Genomic DNA, 14,594 nt, shown 5'->3' with positions numbered 1-14,594 from the left:
GGAAAATGCAGAGAAAGTATTCAGAGCAAAGTATGATTTTATTAAAATGGCTGAAACAAGATACTAATGCTGGTGCTGACACTGATGAATAAATAAAATAAGTATTTAAACCAGTGATGGGCTGGACAAACTACAGCCTGTGCTCTACATCAATCCCATATGATCTTTTAAATATTATTATCCAGCCTTCCTGCACCTCTCTCACTGGCTGAGTCCAACACTTCACACTGCCATGGAAATAAGGAAAAACAGACCAGATTCCAAGCCATGTCTGTGATTTGGGGAGTCCATGTGACTAGGATAGCAAGGAGACCACACACTCTGTTGCCTTGCTGATGGGGACATCACTATCTTCACAGGGTGCCTTGCAAGGTGTCTCATAAGAGGATGGGACAAGTCAGTTGTGGGCCCATGTGTGGATTCCACAGCCTGGTTTTAAAGATGGTAGGAGGTGGCCTTGCATTTCTCTATTTCTGTGGACTTGGGAGAGCTAGGTTCAAAAGCCCTTGAGCAGGCTAAGCAAAGAGGGAAGCAAGCAGGAGATAGGTAGAGGAGAGAATCTCACTTCACAGCCAGCCACACAATTTCCCTAACCAAAGATATGGCCCTCAGGCCTGATTTGGAATAAAGCTTACCAGGCTTTTTCTTTTTTGCCAAATAATTTTTATCTATTTTCCATAATTTTTAACAAGTGGTCTTCAAATGAATGCAACTTAATACAAGTTTTACTTACCAGACTCTTTCATGGCTGCCTGTCTTGTGAGGAGAGAAATGTTCAAAGCAAAACTTTGGTTGAAACTGCTACAAATCCACAGGAAATAGATTTCAAAACATTGCAATTAACACTTGGGGGGAAATAGTTTAAGCTGTGTACCCCTCTCTCCCCATACCCTTTACGGATAAGGTATGCAAAATAGAACAAATGAATTCAGAAATTCCAGAGGTATTCCAGTGAAGGATGAACTGAACCATTATGGTGCTTTCAGTACTAACTGAGGCATGTTTGGTGTTTTAACAGATGGAGGAATGCAAGTAAGGGAACAAAGAATTATTATTATTATTTAATCAAGGATGGAGGAATGCAAGTAAGGGAACAAAGAATTATTATTATTATTATTATTATTATTATTATTATTATTATTATTATTATGTCAAGTGACCTGGAAACAGTTTTCATGTAAAGCACCCTTGCACAGATTGTAAATGATTTTATGCAAATAGGATTCTATCTTGAAGATCAAGTAAGATTGCAATGCTTGCAAAATACACAGAGACATCAGTTGACTTTGGGTGTGTCTTCAAGTTTCTTATTTCAAATGTGATGTGCATATGAAGTTCATTGTTCGTATGCTCAGGTAGCTTCAGCTTGCTTAGGTATTTTACCCATCTATATGAGTGAATGATGGCATATGCAGGAACAGAATAGGCTATGCAGTTTGCGTAGTAAGGCCTCTTACTTCCTTTCCTGCAAATATCACGTTCAGCCTTGTGTATAAAACCAAAGCTGGCTGAGTCCCTTAACAAGGAAAACTGTTAGCACAGTAGACATCTCATATTGTGTTTAGGTAATGTGATCTATTTATCCACTTATCTGTTGGATATGTTATCTACCCTTTATCATAAAGTCCCAGGGTTGATTACAACAATATGAAACAATATTAAAAGCAGTGAAAATAATATACACCAGAACAATACATCATCTATCTATCTATCTATCTATCTATCTATCTATCTATCTCTATCATAATAATTTACTATTTATACCCCACCCACCTGGCTAGGTTTCCCCAGCCGCTCTGGGTGGCTTCCAGCAGAATATTAAAATACGATTCCTCAATATTAAAAGCTTCCCTATACAGGGCTGCCTTCAGATGTCTTCTAAAAATCTGATAGTTGTTTATTTCTTTGACATCTGACGGAAGGGTGTTCCACAGGGAGCGCACCACTACCGAGAAGGCCCTCTGCCTGGTTTCCTGTAACTTCACTTCTCACATTGAGGAAACCACCAGGAGGCCCTCGGCACTGGACCTCAGTGTCTGGGTAGGACGATGGGGGTGGAGATGCTCCTTCAGGTATACTGGGCCGAGGCCATTTAGGGCTTTAAAGGTCAGCACCAACACTTTGAATTATGCCTGGAAATGTACTGGGAGCCAATGTAGGTCTTTCAGGACTGGTGTTATGTGGTCTCGGTGGCCACTCCCAGTCACCAGACTAGCTGCCGCATTCTGGATTAGTCTGGATTATCTATCATCTATCTATCTGGCTGCAGCTTTAGCACAAAATGAAAGTTATGCAGTGAATACTAGCACAACGGCATCAAGGTCAGGACATGAGCAACTGCTGTGTGGATAAAATCTCAAGTATATCAAGTCTTGGTACCATCCATGCTCAAAATGTATATCATCAAAACAAAGAGGCCAGACCCCCAGCTTTTCATGACTTGTTGAACATAAGCAGATGCACAACTATTTAATACTACGACCCCCTCCCCAGACTTTTTAATTGTAATTCTGCAGCTGGACCAGTTATCTTTAATATAGAATCCTTGGTATATCACCAGCATTATCAATGGAGGCAATGCCTTGGCAGTTAACAGGAACAAAAGTCATAGAAGTTCATAGCACAGCTATGCCAATTGTCCCTTGTGAAATGTTAAAAGCTGTATACAGTTCATAGATTTCAGGGACTGCTTGTTGATTCTGAATGCAGACAAAGCAATCCAATGCATTTTACAAGTAGGCGGAAAACCCATCAAGAAAGGGCATTTAGGACTTTGGCTTTTGTTTATTAAAAGTTAATGAGCAGTGAGACATGCTCAGGTACTTTCTGCAAGGGAAGCACAGTCATGATTGAGAGAGAATATAGTGTATTAAAAAGTTCAGCTGAATCACTTGCAACACCTGGATTGCTTGAGATGACCTATGCGGAAGAGGTTCATCTCCCTTACCTTTGAAGTTCCCAGTTGGTGTTTTAAATCAACATCCGCATTCAACAAAAATTGCTTTTTATGTGTACCGAAATAATTTATTTCTAGTTAGAACCATTCCCCGTGCTAATTAAGATAAATTGTTTCTAATTAACAGAAGCTTGGCATTTCAAGATTGGTTTGAAGACGGAGTTCTAAACGTCTGCAGAGAAAACACGGCAATCAGAATCAGATAAACGATATTGATTCTGCAACTGTCTGGCTGGAAATGCTGGATGTTCATTACTCATCTCATTGTTCATACAATAAGCTTTCTGTGGCAAAACATTAAAATGAAAATTCAGTGGCTAATCAAGAGAGTAGATGGAAACTTGATGCTAATGGGGCTGTGCCTACAAATAATGTTCCATCTAATATGACTGTGCTGATTTCCCTTATAGTAATATTATGCAGTGATAATATACACTGAAAGTGACAGTATACAGTGAGCTTGACTTAGATAAGCAGAGCAGACTGAAATATCATGAAGGGATTAAAGGGATCCAGTGAATAGACTGGGAGCAGCCGATGATTCTGAATTGGGGTGGAGCTGATTATGGTGACCAAGACACAATATATTGAATACATACTCCAAAGGGGCATTCCTCTAGGAATTAGGACTGCCATTTCTCTTAAAGACCCAAAAGGTACACTTGCATTTATGTGGCAATAGTTCCTCTTTGGTGCTGGAGGAGACTCTTGAGAGTCCCATGGACTGCAAGAAGATCAAACCTATCCATTCTGAAGGAAATCAGCCCTGAGTGCTCACTGGAAGGACAGATCCTGAAGCGGAAACTCCAATACTTTGGCCACCTCATGAGAAGAGAAGACTCCCTGGAAAAGACCCTGATATTGGGAAAGATTGAGGGCACAAGGAGAAGGGGACAACAGAGGACGAGATGGTTGGACAGTGTTCACGAAGCTACCAGCATGAGTTTGACCAAACTGCGGGAGGCAGTAGAAGACAGGAGTGCCTGGCGTGCTCTGGTCCATGAGGTCACGAAGAGTCGGACACAACTAAACGACTAAACAACAAGTTCCTCTTTATCACATACACAGCCCAACAAGACAATGACAAGAATCCACCAACAGCATTTGAATCAATCTGGCTAACCTGATTCTAAAACACCCACCCACCCCACTCACACATGAATACAAAGTTCACCACAGCCAATCACAAACAAACAAACACACCCTAGGCCAACCCCAACCTCTCTCAACACCAAAGGAACACAAGCAAATAGCAAAAATAACCTGCACAAGCGACGCTGACACAAAACCCCACACATACATCAAGTAGAATAGAAACATTGCCACCCCACCTCACCCCCACTCGCCATGCTCCCCTCCACCTCTTTCCCCCTTTTCTTCCTAATGCAACACTAATGTCTCAGCAAATGAAACTGATATGTAGAAAATGTAACTTGAAAAAGAGATATTGCACATACTTTTGTAAACCAAGAAATCTTGAATAAAAATAGGTGTTTTTTTAAAAAAAAGTAAATCTAACCATTCATCTAATCAGCATAAGTCATAACCTAACTTAATAGCTGCTACTCCTATCAGAGGGGTGTTATAAGTCATCATTTCTAGAGCAGTGCTGTAGAAGTTAAAGAATAACAAGCAAAAATAAGAATTTCTACCTAGTGAACTTTGGTGTTTATCCTTGACGGCTGAGTACATTCCTTGCTTACCGGAATGTGTGCTGCCATAATATGACAGTTGTTCCAGCTGAATTTATCAACACTTATGTGCCTATGGGGGAAAATTGGCAAGTTACAAAATAATTCCCCCATCCATGAATATACCCAGGACCCAGAAACTGCCAGATAGATGGCCCATAAGCCCCAGTGTTTTGCTTGACCTGACCTAGCTGAAATTTTAACCTCTGGCTGCAATATACTAGAAATGCATGTGCAAACTGAGGACAAAACTTGTCTTGTTCCTTTCCCCCATGTAGATAACAGAGTGCAGCGCACATTCAAGCATAAACAATGTTGATAATTTTTGTGTATGTATTTGCTTGGTGTAAATGTCTAAAGTAATTCTTTAGCCCGAGTTGCCCTGTTACTGATCCATTTTTAATTGCAGGGGAAAGTGTAAAAAGAAAAGTTTATGTAATGTGCCCGTAAAATATTTATTTTTAAATCTGTTTTACAACTGTAAATAAAAATCTGCTCAGACTTTGTCCTTTCCTACTTCGTGTATTTATTTTAAAAAAATTGTCTTTGTGAAAGAGCTCACATTGAGTCAACACCTCTTAGAATTATGGGTCAGAAGATGGCAGGTATATCTGTGTGTCAAACGATCAGAAGGAAGAATGTTACACAATTGCTTTTCTGCCATGCTCATCTTATCCCTGGGTAGATGTTTGGAACTTGCTCACCCACTGGGTGACTAGGTTTGTGGCCTCACAAAGGGTATAGTTGTTTATCTGCATAGCTGACCACTTTGTAATCACTCCCACCACTTTTCTAGCACACATACATCATTGGTGTAATGTCATAGCCCACACAACTAATCATAGTGGGTTGGAGCCAGGTTTAGTGATTCTTAGAATCAAATCACTTGAGTTACTCTTGGCTAACTTAAGTTCCATTGATTTTTATGCATCTACTCTTAGTCTGGTGGCGCTGTGGTCTAAACCACAGAGCCTAGGGCTTGCTGATCAGAAGGATGGTGGTTTGAATCCCCATGACGGGGTGAGCTCCCGTTGTTCGGTCCCAGCTCCTGCCCACCTAGCAGTTTGAAAGCACGTCAAAGTGCAAGTAGATAAATAGGTACCGCTTCAGTGGGAAGGTAAGCGGTGTTTCTGTGTGCTGCTCTGGTTCACCAGAAGTGGCTTAGTCTATCTGGGCACATGACCCGGAAGCTGTCTGCGGATAAACGCCGGCTCCCTCGGCCTATAGAGCGAGATGAGTGCCACAACCCCAGAGTTGTCAGCGACTGGACCTAACGGTCAGGGGTACCTTTAACTGTACTCTCAGTCTGACTATTTCTGGATCCAACCTGCTGCGTCTGCAAAGTCTATGATAGACTTTAAATAAGAGAGCATCCCACTGGGTTTTAAAGAATCTAATCAAAAGCAAACTTGCTATAGAATAAAGCTCAGACTCTCACTGAACAAGGGTTGCTTATGGAATTTGATCTTTGGAAAGTCAAATATGAACTGACCTGATCTGTACCTACCAGACTAATGTACAGAACACAACTCACAGAGTAATCCTAACTGGGTCTGGGGAGGTGTGGAGTGATAGAATCACCACTGCCTTTGAGGGGCTGCTGTTGGCCAGGATGTTTTCATAGAATCATAGAACTGTAGAGCTCAAAGGGACCATGAGCGTCTTCTAGTCAGCCCCATTGCAATGCAGGAATCTTTTGCCCAACATCGGCCTCGAACCCACAACCCCGAGATGACGAGGCTCATGCTCTACCAGCTGAGTTATCCCAATATTTGCACATCACCTCCAGGATTGGTGCAGCAGAGAGGCCCAAGAAGAAGACCCCTCAGGGAATCTGTGGGGCTCTGAATCCAGTGCCCTGTCTTTAAACGTATTACTTCAGATTTCTGCACGTCTTATCACCAATGGGATAACTGCCAGCAGACGTTTATCAGCCATCCATGAACAGATGCAACATCCCCTATGACAGAGCCCTCCCCTTACCAATGGTGCACCTCTCTACTGGTAGAAGCCAACAGGGACGTCAGTGCATGTCCATCCTGATCTGACAACCCAACCAACAGCAATAGCTTGGTTACCTTTAGTTATCCACTGAATTCCACACTTCCCAAATGTTGTGCACAGTCCTGGACTCAAAAAATAAAATAAAAAAGGAATTCTATTCATTTTCAAATATGTATTTTGAGCGTAATTGGCCTTTTGAGAGAATATGCACATTTAAGTTTTTGTTGAGATTTCTTTCCTTTTTTAAAAGAAAAGCACATTAGTGCAGAAATGAGCTGGAACAAAGTTATGGGTGAGAACATGAAAAAGACAAGGACTGGACATCGCCCAGCATGCCACCACTGAATGTAATAAGTAGGCACAGGTCGAGGCAGCAGGTGATCATCAGGTAATCTTCACAGATCTTCATTTGCCAACATTCCCAGATGGCTAGGTAAGAGTTAAGAGTGTATAATTCTCTTACTCCCTTTTTGCACTTCTCAAGTGTCCATGCAGCACTCCAAAATAAGAATCCTTGTGCCAAATGAAATAACTTTTGCCTTGACATAAGTTATTTGCAGGGTCAGGAGCCAGCAAAAGCCAAGAGTGGAGATTGTGAAGTCTAGAAGAAAATAATAAAAAGAGCGACTTTATCCCGCACATTCTAAACATACCACATTACAAACCAAACTTGAAAGTCTTCCTAAAGCACCGAAAGTGAATTTCTGAACAACTAAAGCACATGAGTAGAAAATCCAGGTAAATATTATGTCAGACTTCTTATTTTAGATTTCATATTCCCAGATGCTCCCTTTTATTTTGCACACTGCCACTCCAAAATAGTTTTTTGTTTTCTTTCAAGTTCTGATGTATCATTTAGTTTCTCTTGTCCTAGGGAGTGTTGGATGTGACATAGCACTTGGGAAATTCCATTTGAATATCTTATATTGGGGGGCGGGGACACACACAACGTAACTCTGTCTCTCTCAATGCCTTAAAAGACTTGCTTTGTTTTGAAGACTATTCAGTGATGCTTTACAAGTGCTTTATGCAATTCACAGGAAAGGGGAAATAGCTATCATATAACAGGCTGCACATCCATTTTTTTTCCAGGAAAAGTTGAATAAACCTAAAAATGTACTAAATTTGGTTTTGGTTTCAAAAGCTCAGTTCAGACTGGGCAGAGATCCAGCATGCTCGGAAAAGTAGGCAGACAGACAACCCTACCATCCACCTAAAGTAACATGGTGGATGTAACACTCTCACACACAATGATTCCATTCCCCTCCTGCTCCCTCCCTGCCTTAGAACAAAGGGCCTTTTTCACTGGTGGAATATCTCCTTTCCATCTTTCCAGCTCTATCATGGCATATGCAAGTCTCTAAGAGCAACACCAGGTATGATTTTTATTGTCCATTCACGATGATTTGTGCTCATGATAGTATTGGGGCATTTATACACAATCCCACTTTCAGTACTATTTGTAGACGTTTTGAGGTGGAGATACCGCTTCATTTGCAATCGGCATATGCCCCATAGCTTTCTGATGAAATCCTGCAGCTTTTCACACAACAACTGTGAAGTGAAGGACACGAGTTGTAATGCAGGTGAGCTGTGCACAGGCAAGCTGCCGGCTAGCTCTGTAGAGGGTCCTTTTATTGGCACAATATGCAAAACCAGTCAGATACATTTTGGACTGTGACCTTTACACAACTTCCAATCCCGAGATCATGGGGTGGTACAAAGTTATTTTGGCACCTGTTTCCACCGCATCATTTTCCCCTTGAACAATGTATGACGAAGGAGACAAAGGTCACAGACAGGGCACGGCAAACCACTAAGAGATCAAAGGTTAGATAGGGGGCAAGATGTTCAGACAGCTGTGGCTTTGTCTGTGGGGGAGTGTGCTCTGCACCCCAAGGTCAAGCATGCAGACAGCTGAGGCTGTCTTCGAGCGGAAGTGTGCTCCACACCCAGCGATCATTCCTACACAACTGTTCTCTTCTCATTTTGTTTTTGTTTGTTTTTTGTCCTGCTCAAATGTGCAATAGTGCAGGAGTTCCCTTTCCAGATGGCCATGCTGCATGGGGGCAGTAACATGGGGGCAACATGGCAGAACAACTAACAAAGCGGAATGTTGTAGGAACGGTGTGTGGATGCAGTATGGTTGCATGGACATGTTGCAGAATTGCCACAAAAAGATTGTTATCAGCACACAACCTTGAAATATAAATATATACTAGAGCAGGAAGAGCAACATGCTGCCCTGCAGATGTTGCTGGACCACAACTCCCATTAGCCCCATCCAGCATGACCAACAGGCAGGGATGATGGGAGTTGCAGTCCAATGACTTCCCGGAGGACCACACACTGGGTACCTCTGTACAAGATCCTACACACACCATTGCAATGGAATAGAGACATATTGGTGATGGGTGGGGTCAGAAATTATATGAAACAGCACTGGTTTAGGGAAAGTTCCCAATAGCCTATGGTGCACAGCTTCTCAAATATTAGTACCCTTAATCCTTCAATGGCAGGGTGTTTCTTTCCTCAAAACCTGCTTTATAGCTACTCTCCTGCCCCATTGATTGTCAATCACATAGTATTAGGCTAGCAATTTTTCAAGGAGCTTTTCACATAGCACTCACCAATTTAGCCATCTGTCAGTGTAGCTAAAGAAGGAATCTGCCTAACAGAATTCTGACACATGAAATGCAGCAGAAGTAATGCTAACTTTGCTTCGTTTCCCCCTCCTCTAGCCATTGTATAGGTCACTGCCACCTTTATTTCTTATAATAACAGTTGGTTTTCTGACCCATGAAAATGTTCTGTTTGGCATTTTGTTTTTTTTATGGTAGTTTCTTCAACCTTCCCTTGTGTCGTTATTCTTGCTCTTGCATATGACACATTAGATAACTATGTGTTGGCATTATATTTATGGTTTAGTCATAATTTATTTTGATTTTATATTTGACAATGGAAAAATTCCTCTCCTTCCTATACTTGAAAGGCGTGATTTATAAACTTATTGAACTGGTAGAGCCACAGCATGTCTGTGCTACAAATTTAAATCAATTTCAAACCTAACTACCCTGGATCTCAAGACAAGAACCGTGGGATTTGATGCTCTTTGTGGGAGCTAGGATCCCAAACAATGCATTCCCAACACCATCTCAGAACTGCAGCTCCCCAGGGTCTTTGGTGAAAGCAATAGATGCTAAACCTGTTTCAAACTAGTTTAGATTGAGGTTCAATACACACAACACTTTAATCTAGAACCAATGGAGACTGAGTACTTGTTTTTTCTACACAGTCAACACACAACCTAGATCCATTACATTTTTATTTTATTTATTTATTTGCTGCTGAAAAGCACTTGCATGTCAAGACCCCGAGGCCTCCCCCTTATATTGAATAATAACAGCTGGACACGGTATATTAGGTTAATGGCCAAAATTAGGCTACAACTTTATTGGTTACAGAACGTGAGTGGTATTGGCTTAGGCATTGGAACTGAACTGACTATATCTGACTCCTGCCCGCCATGCAGATAGTCCAGTAAGGGTCAACCACCAATAGGGGGAGCCCTAACTAAGAGCTCCTCCTGGGTCCCTGTTGGGGTCGTGGCATGGTCCTAGCCCCTTTCCGGGCTTCAGACAAGATCCACACCTCCAGATCCCTTTAACAGAATATCCTTAAAAATGAAGGGGCAGATGATGTCCACACCTCCAGAAGACAGAACAAGAAGGGAGATTCCCCGACCGTGCAGCTGCTTAAAAGCGCTAAGCCATGCCCCCGGGCAATCGAATTGGCTGGCCGAGGCCCATGATGTGGCCAGGGACTCCCTGATGACGCAAGGGCTTAGCCCAGCCGCCACTGTGTGCAGGAGGCCACGTGGCCTGCCCACAACACTGTCCCATCAGGAAATGGAACAGACTTCTTGAGAAACCAGTTTCATTCTGCAAATGATTGGAGTTCTTTAGGAAAATGGCCCACTGTGATTGAAACCTGGTCCTGTCAGTCTCTCTCCACCTCCTTCCCACGTAAGTTCATGGTATTTTCTCTCTTTTAAAAATAAAATAAAAATACAACCATCACTTTTGCGGGGATTCATGTATGCAGAGTGACTTGGGACTTTAAGGAGTTCCTGATGCAACTTGAGATGCCTTCATCACTCAGATTTAGGCATCTGAAAACCTCACCGGACATCTGAAGCACCCTTATTCACACTGTGATTTGGTAAGTAAACAGCACTGCTGCACAACTGTAGTAGATGAATCTGCGATTAATATTTTTTGCATCTAAATTTTATTAAATTTAAAATACTCATTTTTACATCCTTAAAATAACAGTGACTTCCCTTCTTCTCTTTCTATGGTTCATTCTGCATATCATAAATCCCTGCATATTTTACAGAAATTATACCATTCAGTATTCCGTTATTACATCCATCATGACTTATTTACACTGTTGAATTTATCTTAATGCTGTCAGTGCTTTCACAAAGCACAGGCCGCAGTAGTAACATAACCTTTTTTGACACCTGGGAATTTCAGTCTGAATTATCCCCAACAGAAAGAACTCTGTTTTTTTGGGGGGAAAGTACTTCAAAATATTTTTTTCAATTTAATATGGATCATTTCCCAATACTCTTTTACCCTTTTACAAGTCCACCACATATGAAGGAATGTTCCCTCAACCTCTTTGCATCTCCAGCGCTTATCTGATTTAGTCTTACACATCTTAGCAAGGCTACTCGGAGTTAAATACCATCTGTAAATCATTTTCAGGTAGTTCTCCTTCAAAGAATAACATGCTGTGAACTTCAAATCACTTTTCTAGAGTTTTTCCCAGAGGTTAAAATCTATATTGTGACCTATATCTATTGCCCAGTGTGTCATTGAGGCTTTAACAAGCTCGTCTTTTGTTCCCACTCTAGCAAATGAATCTGCAATTTTAGGGAGGATAGAAAATTTTAAGTGGCCAATGAATCTCTCCCAAAATTACTTATCTGAAAATAATTCCTTCCCTATTTTTGTTTATCACTGAAGAACACATTGTTGTACAGTTTTTAAAAGCTTACATTTGTCTTCTATGCTTGTGTGCTTAGCTAACATAGCTTGCAAATATTTCAGCTTCAGATAATAACATAAAATAACTACTTTGGGGGAACATAGAGGGCTGAATATTAGCATTGTCCTGCTCTTTGGTTCTTGCACATAGAACTTCTAGCTGAAATGAGTTTCAATCAACCTGCTTTTTGAGATGAAAATAACTTTCCATTTGTTTTAAAGTACACATAGCAAAATAAGCCCAAATAAACATATGCATTTAAATGGTCACTAAAGACACTTGCACTTTATTTCACATTGCATGGTAATGAATTCAGTCTAGTTGAAAGCTGCACAACATGTTTTTTATTTGCAGGTGTTTCACACAGTTTTCAAATGAATCGGACGAAAATTGTGACCCATGGGTCAGGGCACTGAGGGCTGATTTTGGGGCCTACCTGGAAATGCAGCTTTTGCACTGCAAAACATTGCAGGAGGCAATTTGCAGGTGTTGGGTGCCATTTTCAAGTGAATCGGATGTCATAATTTTGGCAAATACCATGACGCACGGGTCAGGGCTCCAATGGTTCATTTTTGGGCCTACCTGGAAATGCGGCGTTTATACCGCCAAATGTTGCAGGGGGCAATTTGCAGGTGTTTGGCATCGTTTTTGAGTTAATCGGACAACATTGGAATTTTGCCGAATACTGTGACTCCTGGCCAAGACACAGGTGGTGGATTATGCGGATGAGACCAATAGTGGTTCCAGTGGTCAAGAAGTTGGTTTCTGCACATGCTATAGAAGGAAGTGAGGGGCAGATGGGACTCATCAACTCTGATTCTAAACCTCCACTGCCTTGTGTGATATCTTCAGAAGAAGAAAAGGCTAAGGAGTAAACCCTACACCAGAGGTTGTTAACCTGGTCCCTACCACCCACTAGTGGGCGTTTCAGGATTCCAGGTGAGCAGTAGGGGGTTCTATGGCACAAGATGAATCCTTCTTCCATCAAGCACTAGTGGGCGATAAGGAAATTTTATCATCAAGAAAGATGATTAGTGGTCGGTAGGTATAAAAAGGTTGACGATCCCTGCCCTACACAAATCTGGATTTGACTGCCTAAAATGGTTGGGTAGTGCCTTGTACACCTCCTTCTGGGAAGCTGGTGCCAAACACAATGCTGTGCCAGACTTCACCCCTGGAGGCACACTCCATTGTCTCTTGAGACAGACAGATGCCAACCAGCCAGGTAGCAAAGACTTCAACGTGGTCAGCTTCTGTGATTTCTAAATGGCCATAGTTAAGCATCACTTGTGAAAATGCTCTAATGTTAGCCAGTCAAATTAAAGCTCCTTTTTTGTTCCATTGCCTTTGATAGAAGCATACCTTCATTTTGACTGTGGCCATCAGTCAGTTGATAAAATATAAGGTACCACCAGTCTTTTATCTGACTTTGCTCAAGAATTCTAACAAAGGATTGGTTGTCTTCTTCCTCTTCCTCTTCTTACTTCTCCTGCTTGGAGTTGGGGTAGAAGAAACAGGTATAAAATTGAGCAGGATGGGATGAACTGTCCTGAGTGGTTTAGGGTGGGTTGGTGAGGGATTATAATAATAATAATAATAATAATAATAATAATAATAATAATAATAATAATAAATTTTATTTATATCCCGCCCTCCCCAGCCGAAGCCGGGCTCAGGGCGGCTAACAACAATAAAACAGTACAAAAGTACAACATAAACAACATTCTAAAATCATTCATTATAAAAATTAATTAATTAATTCAAGCCACTAGCAACCATTGGGCTAGAGCTCTGCAAAGATTGCCGAGGGAGGGAGTCAGGCTGTGCCCTGGCCAAAGGCCTGGTGGAACAGCTCTGTCTTGCAGGCCCTGCGGAAGGATGTCAAATCCCGCAGGGCCCTGGTCTCTTGTGACAGAGTGTTCCACCAGAACACTATGGTATGTATAGGACTGTTCAATTTTCCCTGCACCCACTGGCTAGTGAGAGGGAATGCTAGCCTCTAGCATGGGGTCCCTGGGAATGAGAATCATTTACTTCTTGTTTGCTTTTTCCTTCCCACTCCCCACCTGTCACTGCTCCTGAAACTTCCCCTTCATTGGCCAGTCCTATGCATGTTATTTGTCAGGTGGCGGAGGAACCAACCTCCATGGCAGGTTGCCAGGAATGGATAAGACAAGGAAAAGTCCTTACCATCTGCTTTTTTATTCAGTATTTACAGAGAGAGGCTAGGAATGCAGCCTCTCGGAATAATGGTGGCTTTCCACCCCCTTTTCTTCCCACTTCCTCATTCATCACCTTCTCCCCTGCAGGTGGTGCGGAGGGCCTTTTGCTTCTGAGTCCTTTGCTCTACTACTTTCAAGGCTTGCCGGGTTCTGGAAGAGGTTCTGTAATTCTCTCTAAAGACACTGAGTCCATCAGCTGCCATTCCCCTGGTACTTCTTCTTCCTCCTCTCCCATTATTTCCCAGTTTTCCCCCTCCTCTGCCTCTGAGCTGTGACCTCCCTCAAAGCCCTGTTGTAATTCTGAACTGTCTTCTTATTCTCTGGGATGGTCAGGCTGGGGATGCAGTCTCCACCATTCCTCCTCTGCCCAGTCGCTGACATTAATGCAGAAGTCTGCCCCACCATATTCAACGAGGCTTACTCTCAGGTAATGCAGACTCAATCAGGCAGGGGGCACCTTCACCTGCTAATTTTATGGGGACCCTACTACACTCTGTCTTCAGATAACGCTTCCACATCCTGCCTTCCTGGGTAAGGGGAGGCAAAGCAGCTTCTGGAAGAGGATAACAGAGTGCGTCTAGGAATGTGTGTTTCTGAGCCTCCCTGGTGTCTGAATGTCAGTTAATACTTCAAGCAAGGCTAAATAGTTTCTCTATGGACTAAAAA

Source organism: Podarcis liolepis (assembly GCF_965112155.1).
Source record: "Podarcis liolepis genome assembly, chromosome: 9".
Taxonomy (NCBI): domain Eukaryota; kingdom Metazoa; phylum Chordata; class Lepidosauria; order Squamata; family Lacertidae; genus Podarcis; species Podarcis liolepis.
This window is presented reverse-complemented; position numbering follows the sequence as displayed.